The sequence below is a fragment of the Parambassis ranga genome, chromosome 10 (assembly GCF_900634625.1).
Source record: "Parambassis ranga chromosome 10, fParRan2.1, whole genome shotgun sequence".
NCBI classification, from domain to species: Eukaryota; Metazoa; Chordata; class Actinopteri; family Ambassidae; genus Parambassis; species Parambassis ranga.
The window spans coordinates 2618294-2626942 of NC_041031.1; positions in this window are offsets into that span (position 1 = coordinate 2618294).

The following is an 8649-nucleotide window of genomic DNA, read 5'->3' on the forward strand; positions in this document are numbered from 1 at the left end:
CTCCAGCTCCTCTGGGGGAACCCCGAGGCGTTCCCAGGCCAGCCGAGAGACATAGTCTCTCCACCGTGTCCTGGGTCTTCCCCGGGGCCTCCTCCCAGTAGGACATGCCCGGAACACCTCCCCAGGGAGGCGTCCAGGAGGCATCCGAACCAGATGCCCGAGCCACCTCAGCTGGCTCCTCTCGATGTGGAGGAGCAGCGGCTCTACTCCGAGCTCCTCTCGGGTGACTGAGCTTCTCACCCTATCTCTAAGGGAGCGCCCAGCCACCCTTCGAAGGAAACTCATTTCGGCCGCCTGTATTCGCTATCTCATTCTTTCGATCACTACCCAAAGCTCATGACCATAGGTGAGGGTAGGAACGTAGATTGACCGGTAAATCGAGAGCTTCGCCTTCCGGCTCAGCTCCTTCTTTACCACAACAGACCGGTACAGCGACCGCATTACTGCGGAAGCTGCACCGATCCGTCTGTGAATCTCCTGCTCCATTTTTCCCTCACTCGTGAACGAGACCCCGAGATACACAAACTCCTCCACTTGGGGCAGGAGCTCTCCTCCCACCCAGAGAGGACAAACTACCTTTTTCCGGTCGAGAACCATGGCCTCAGACTTGGAGGTGCTGATTCTCATCCCAGCCGCTTCACACTCGGCTGCAAACCGTCCCAGTGCACACTGGAGGTCCCGGCTCGATGAATTTGTGAGTCTTTTGTCTCTGCAAATGAGAGAAGGAGGCAGATTTTTGGAGAGTTTGTATAATCAGTTAGTGTAGTAACACCAGTATGGTTTACAAAACTGTTGTTTCACTTGGGATTCGTTTTTGTATGTCACCATTGTTTAAAATAAATGAGTTTTTGTTGAATCTGTCTCTGAAATAGTCATTGAGTTAAGCATGTACTTGTGTAGGTAAAATAGGTGTTTAACAACCTGTTAAAATTCCCCAAAATGCAAGAAAATGGCATGCAGTTAGATAATTAGATATTTACTTTATAAATCCCCGTGGGGAAATTAGGTTGTAGCAGCATATTTCATGATATACTTAAACATTTTTAGGGGCAGGACACCTCCCCCAAACACACACACAATAAGGTGCCCCCCCCCCCCACATTTTATATGCTTGCTACGCCACTGCCAGCATATGTGAATGGATTGTGGATGCATAGACACTGTTTCTGCAGTGACTGTTGTCCGAGCTTTTGTGAAAGCCGGCATAATTTCCGAACAGCCAGCCGGCAACGCGAGTGACTGTGACTCTGACAGTGATGACAGGGAAGCTGGCAGGTTTGAACTCGCACAGTTATTTCCTGTTTATTGTACATTGTTGTAATAAATATTCTGCAATAGTCAGCCACTGGTAAGGATGAATTAGGAATCACTGTGGTGCATTTGCAGGATAATCTATATCCGAAGATGGTCTTTATTAATAAAGTGTAAACATAAAGTTCGAATCAAAACAGGCATTCAGCAGCAGCCACTATTCTGCCCATAGAAACACACGCTCTCCTCACTGATATCCAGCCGGTTTTTACTGAATCGCTGCTGATAGAGATGTGAGCGGCGTGCATAGGATGCGGAGCGGTTTCCTGGGTTTTCACTTCTGCAGCGCAATGCAACTCTCTGTCTTAAAGCTCAGACGCGAGGGTCCGAGCGCACATCATTGTAGCTCAGAGCACAACAAGAAAAAAGATTGATCACCACAAAGGCGTGGCATGTGAAACAGAAAATTGTACATACACATTTCAAATTATTATGCAGAATATTGTGCAAGTAACAAAACAATCAGCTCCATCTGTATTATATAATTATTGCGAAACACAGCGCTATATGCAGGGAGTAATCAAACTAGTCGTTCCTTCATAACAATAAAGTTTGACTTAACTCACTGTTTTGCTCCCGTTACATTTTTATTTACATACTGGTATGTTTTATAATTCAGAGCCACAGCGAGGGGTGCTGCAGCATTACAGACTACAGCATATTTATGGACATTTATGGACACATTACCACTGTGAAAGTTCTTCATCTGTGTAAATTCATAATTTCTTTTTTGGCTTGAAATGAGACTGTGCTTGCAGTGAATTGTTAATAAAAATATTATTTGAACATTTATTGAATTCTGTTTGTCTCTTTGGGCCATAGTTATTCCTAAGAAAGAAGAATATTTACATTTAATTCATTTCATTGATTAAATTCAAACCAATGATTAACATAGACGATTATTACTCAATTATATTAAATAGAATTAAATACATTTTCATATGTACTATTTACACATTTTGGACAAACCAACTCAATATTGTTGTTTAGGATTTAATTAATTCTGCACTGTTTTCTATTAAAATCTAATCATATTAAATGGGTAACTATTAAGGGTCTGATTAATATTTATTCAATACCAAACATTGTGAAATCTAATTAATAATATTGCTTGTAATCTGTTGACTCATTTTTATTAAGCAGATGTGATGTATTTTTTCTTACAGTGTAGTACTTGTCCTTTTTTTGTCTTATACCATGCTGTGGCTGTACATTCATTCAGTATGAGCTCTACATCCATTTTATTATGTGGAGACACTGTTCAGTTGCGAAATCAAGATGATGAGAAATGCAGCGAGATTAGATATCAATAACTTTATCTGAACTTCTATTGGTAATTCAAAGCTACAAGTCTGCCCTGTCACAAAGTCCACATACATAATGGCTGCCGTACAGAAATATAGATTTAAACTCTATTCATCAAAGTATTGGCAAATCTATCTAATTGTTGTAACACAAGTCATTGTTCTTACAAACATTTTAGTGCACAGTATCTTTTCCTTTTTTTATATATATGTATATATATATATATATATATATATATATATATATATATATATATATATATATATATATATATATAATATAATACATTATAAAATGATTATAAAAAATCTAATGAACAAAGAAGATCATTCCTGAGTGCGTGTCAATATACAGACCTGTTTGAATACTTTTTTTGGGCCTTTTTGTCTATTTAATGTTGTTTCTTTTAGGTCAATGCTCTATAAAATAGCATTATCATGTTCTTTGTTTGACCGACTTACAGTGTTTCCACATGATGTCAGAGGTGAGGGTCAGAAAAGAAGTATTTATATATGCATTCTTTGTATTATTTTATTGCTCTTGGTGTAGTGAGGGGAAAAAACACACAACACACAAAAGACAAAGCTCGAAAGCTGAGCAAATGTTGACATGGGAAAAGGTTATTTGCTGACTGTGGATGATACTACAGATTAACAGGGCAGGAGTGGAGGGAGGACACTGATTTGTTAGAATAATACTGACAGCTGGTGAGCAGGCGAGAAATAGAGTCAGGACTGACAGGACAGATGAGTACACTGTCAATGTCAACTAGTGTGATTGAGCAACAGCTAAGATAAACATCAAGTGTTCGGTTGATGTTTTACATTCAAACATTTCCTTCTGAGAATCTCACTCACAAAGCTGCAACATTGTCCCCATTTACAGCCCTAACACACACATCTGGATTTACAGCAGGGCAGCATGGGGGTGCAGTGGTTAGCATTGTCACCTCACAGCAAGAAGGTTTCTTATTGTTTGTCTTTCGCTGTTAACCCTCTGTTAGTAATGATATAAGCTATATCATTACTACACCCTTTATTAGAACGAGCGTCCTCTCATTGCTCTTTTTCCCTGGAGTAATCATGCACTTCTATCAGTCTGTGACTCCACAAAATGAAGAAACCCCATTTCTCTCTCCCTGTCCTCATCTCTTGCAGGGGTACAACTAAACTCAGTGCACTGAATTACATGAGTGGTGAAGCATTGCAGTTTTCTCCCAAATCTGCATTGTGAAGGTCTTCAGAGAATACGCTAATCCCTGTTAATACTAAAATATAATAACTAATATTTAATGAACCAACATTTCATGCACCGTGTGAGGGAGGAGGAGGTCAACGGTCAGTGTCAGAGCAGAGGTTAGTTTACTTTCTAAGAAGCTGCTGTAATGTTGTTACAAGATAATTTGTATATTTAAATACTCCTTTAAATTGTGTAGTAATGCAAAAACTACATAAGACAACAGAGTTCACCACACTGTAACTTCAGTTCAAAACATCTGCAAAGAGACACCATAAAACACTGAAGCAGCAACACCTTCATCAACCACTGAAGGTCCATGGAAACATTTGATTGTGTTGTGGGTGATTGTTGTGATTGTTTGACCCTCTTGTGTTATCAGAATGATGCATTAGTGTGTGAGCAAGAAATGAGAAGATAGGAAGGAGGGAGTGGACACAAAGCTAATGATGGTTCACCCATTGTTACACAACTGTGATATCACACTGTCATGTGAAGAAGCTGGATAGGAGACATTTTTGTGTGTCAGTTGTCAGCAAGTCATTAGCTTCTCACCAGAGTTACCATTAGCATGAAAGCAGAAAGCAGAGAAAGACCGAACGCTAGAGCTGGGCAATAAAAATGATAATGATAATTATCGCGATATAACTTTTTTCAATAACAATATGACAAAAGTTCGATAATGCTTCGATAAATGTGTACACGTTGTAGGACGCTGCGCATGCGCATTGCATGCCGGGCTCTCGAGTGCTGTATGTGGAGCTGTACCGTCACTGTAAGGAGCTGTGACTCCTTGGAACTTGCACATGCAGCCATGTTACTTGTGTTTTCAAATGGTTGATTAGACAAGAGACGTATCACCCCTGACTAGCTGTGTCATCTACACGGCTGAAAGGCAGCTCTGAATGCAATAATAGACAGGTAGCGGACCGTTATCTCCACTGGAATGTGCGTCGTTCTGTATACCCTTGTTATACACTGTTATTTCTTACTGGAAACATTTTATTTGACTTATTAGCGTAACTATGTTTGGTTACGCTAACCTGGAAGTGATGTTGAAGACGTTCCGGATGAACAGGGGAGATATATCTCTCTCAGACGCTCAGAGTAAACAGTGCTTCTTTGATGCAGCACATCTTTCAACTATTGTCGTGACAAATTACAAAGTTGAAGAAAAATATCAAGAAAACGTGAAGAAAATAAAGCTCAAATGATACACAGAGTATTCCTAGAGTAGCTGACAGCCCAGCTGTGATGCAGTCCTGTAACAGTGGAATCAAAGTTAATAGCACGGCACTTTTTTCACTTATGGTGTAATAAATTACATTTGTACTATAGCTAGACCCTTCATTTTTTACACACTTATCCCTAACACTCTACACCACATGTTTATAATTTCTGAGAAGTTGTTTATTGTGTTTTCAATAGATATTCATGAAGGTTATTTTTCGCTTAATTTTTTTCTTCCTTCTCTTTTTGGTGCTAGAATTTTTATTACAGTCATATGACACCACTATAGCCTGGATATTATGAAAGCCCAGGTTGTCCTAAAAAAAGATGCATATTACCTGATTGTACATTACAAGATGAATGTTTTATGAGCAAAAATTCACAAGGAATGCCAGGCGAGGAAAATCCCCCAAAACACCCTTAGACCAGATATTGTAATATTGATTTTATGGAGATTTTATTAAGAGATATACAATTAGTTTTTTGAAGAATTGGTCATGTCATGTTTTGACAAAAAAAAGAGAAGCTTAAGACCACAATTAACTATTTGGTTTCTACAAACTGTTCTCCTCTAAATGTGAAATAAATATAGATTTTACATATCGTGTTAATTATTCATATCGACTGATATGGAAAGAAATTATCATGATATATTTTTTTGCCATATCGCCCTGTCCTACCGAACGCTCTGAAAGAATAAAAAAGCTGAACACGGCTTGATGGTCAAATTAAATTATAACTCATACTAGCTTCAGGAGTAAATGTTATTTAGATTATAAAAAATAATGACACTGCCAGCTTCAGCTCATCGGAATTGCTCAGCAGATAGTTGCTATGGTAACTGGGGATTCAGCAGGGAAGCAGTTTGACTCCTTGTTGGTGTATTAGATGAAATGTACACCCTTGGCTTGGAGCAATCACTGGAAAACTTTTATCCAGCACTCATGCTCAGCACTTGATGCCAATCATCTTATTCCACCTGGGACTGGGACTTCCCCCACGCCACTACAGGTCCCTGACTACAGCTGCAAGCAGGCAGCAGTCCCCATGGAAAACTCCACTTTTTTTCAGGCTAACTGAAAGCAGAGGGACCTGAAGGAACATCTGTACCCCAAACAAGCAAAACATTAATCCAAAAACAGGACTGAACCCACCCACCTCACACACTTTTAATGATTTAATGATGGACTTGCACATTTGCAATTTTCCCATTGTGGGACTAATAAAGGTTTCAAATTTAAATAAGTCATTACATGGAGATAGTACTGTGCCCTGGGGTGCCCCTGTGCTGCTCACTATTGTGTCCGAGACGGTGTTCCTCAGCCTCACAAATTGTGGTCGACCTGTAAGATAGTTAGTGATCCAGGTGACCAGTGGGGTCTCTACCTGCATGTCCAGGAGCTTCCTATTCAAAAGGGCGGGCTGCACGGTGTTAAACGCACTGGAAAAATCAAAGAACATGATTCTAACAGTGTTACCTGCCTCCTCCAAGTAGGTGTGTGCTCTGTGCAGCAGGTAGATGATGGCGTCCTCCACTCCAATACGGGGCTGGTAAGCAAACTGCAGGGGGTCCAGCGATGGTTCCACAACAGCACGCAGGTTTTTCAGGACCAGCCTCTCCAGAGACTTCATCACATGTGAAGTCAGAGCAACTGGTCTGTAGTCACTGTGTGTGCTTGGATGTTTGGTCTTGGGCACAGGAACAAGGCATGTTGTCTTCCACAGGGCAGGGACAGTCATCAGGCTCAGACTCAGGGAGAAGATGTGCTGGAAGACCCCACACAGCTGTGTGGCGCAGTCCCTGAGTACTCTGGGGCTGAGTCCATCCGGTCCTGCAGCTTTTCCCGGTCGTAGGCGACTGAACTCCCTCCTCACATCCTCTGTGGTGATGGTAACTGTGGACACAGAAGAGCAGAGAGAGAGATCTGATGGGGGAGGGGGGCAGGGAGGCTGGGGGGTTGTTAATGGAAGGTGGGGTAAGGGGGGCAGGGTTATGTTATTGATGGGGAGGTGAGACTGGTTAGTATGGTTAGGGGGAGGGGGAGGAGGAGGAGGTACATTGTTGTTATCGACAGGTGTTAATGGTGCATCACAGGGAGGGGGAGGGTGGTCAGGGAGTGGACTATCAAACCTGTTGAAAAACAGGTTCAGCTGGTTGGCCTCCTGCAGATCTCCATCCATCAGCTGGTCAGAGATCCTATTGTGGCCGGTGATGGTTCGCATGCCACTCCATACCTCCCTCAAGTTGTTCCGGGCAAGTTGGCTCTCCAGCTTCCTCCTGTAGCTCTCCTTGCCCTCTCCAATCTTCTCCCTCACCTCTGCCTGGGCCCTCCTCATCTCCTCTCTGTCTCCACTCAAGAAGGCTGTCTTCTTTCTGTTGAGTGATGCCTTGATGTCCTTTGTCACCCATGGTTTATTGTTTGGAAAGCAGCGTATTGACCTGGTGGGGATTAGAGAATCTGTGCAAAAATTAACATATTCTGTGATACAGTCTGTGAGTGTGTCTACATCCTCACCGTGGGTGTCACAGAACACATCCCAGTCAGTCACCTCAAAACATCCCTGCAGGGTCTCCAGGGCTTCCGGTGTCCACCTCCGTACAGTTTTGGTGGTCACCGGCTGCCGCTGTACTGCTGGTATATACTGGGGTTTGAGATGGACTAGGCTATGGTCTGATCTGCCCAAGGGAGGGAGAGCTATGGAGCTGTATGCCTCTTTAACATTAGCATACAGTAAATCTAGAGTTTTATTTTCTCTTGTTTTGCAGTCCACAAACTGCTTGAAAGTGGGCAGAGTTGATTTTTTATATAAGGATAAACTCAGATTATATTGATACAGTGAAGCTGCAACATAATGGTCTATGTTACTGTGGCACCATCACTGTGTTCTCAGACAGGCATGTAAACACAAACTGTACAACATGATGACCGTCACCCAGTGATGACTAAACATGAGTTCAATGGTAATGACGTCCATGACATGATGTTGATGTTGAAGTGGACACAGCGTCTCCACCAGCAACCTCAGCACACTGAATATAACCATGATGATGATACACTGCTGTTAAATGAGAAAAGAGGCCGCTGGCTCTGTCACAACAACAACCAGACTCATGTCACAGCATAAATCAGCCAACAGTCCTTTAAAAACAGTATTTAGCACTGCTGCTCTCATGGACGTACAGATTTATCAGCTTTTAAAATCTTAGTGTCAAAATATCAGCCTATAATTTTATACAGATAGCTGTGTCTCATCATATATTAACGGAACACAGGTGGAGACAATTAGGATGGAGCCTGTAATCAGGGAGGAGAGCACATCTGCAAGCAGAAGACAAACAAAATGGCTGCAGCCTGCTCCTCTGGAGCCACCGCACTAATAACATAAACACACTTTATATGTTATCCCTGACCTCTCGTGTTCTGTCCTCATTCCCCTCTCTCATATTTCCACCTAAATCCTCTTCAGACACTCTCTCTCTCTCTCTCTTTGTCCTCCACCTGCACACTCTTGGACCATCCTCTCCTTATTTTATCCCCTCTCTTCTGCTTTCACTCACCTCTGTGC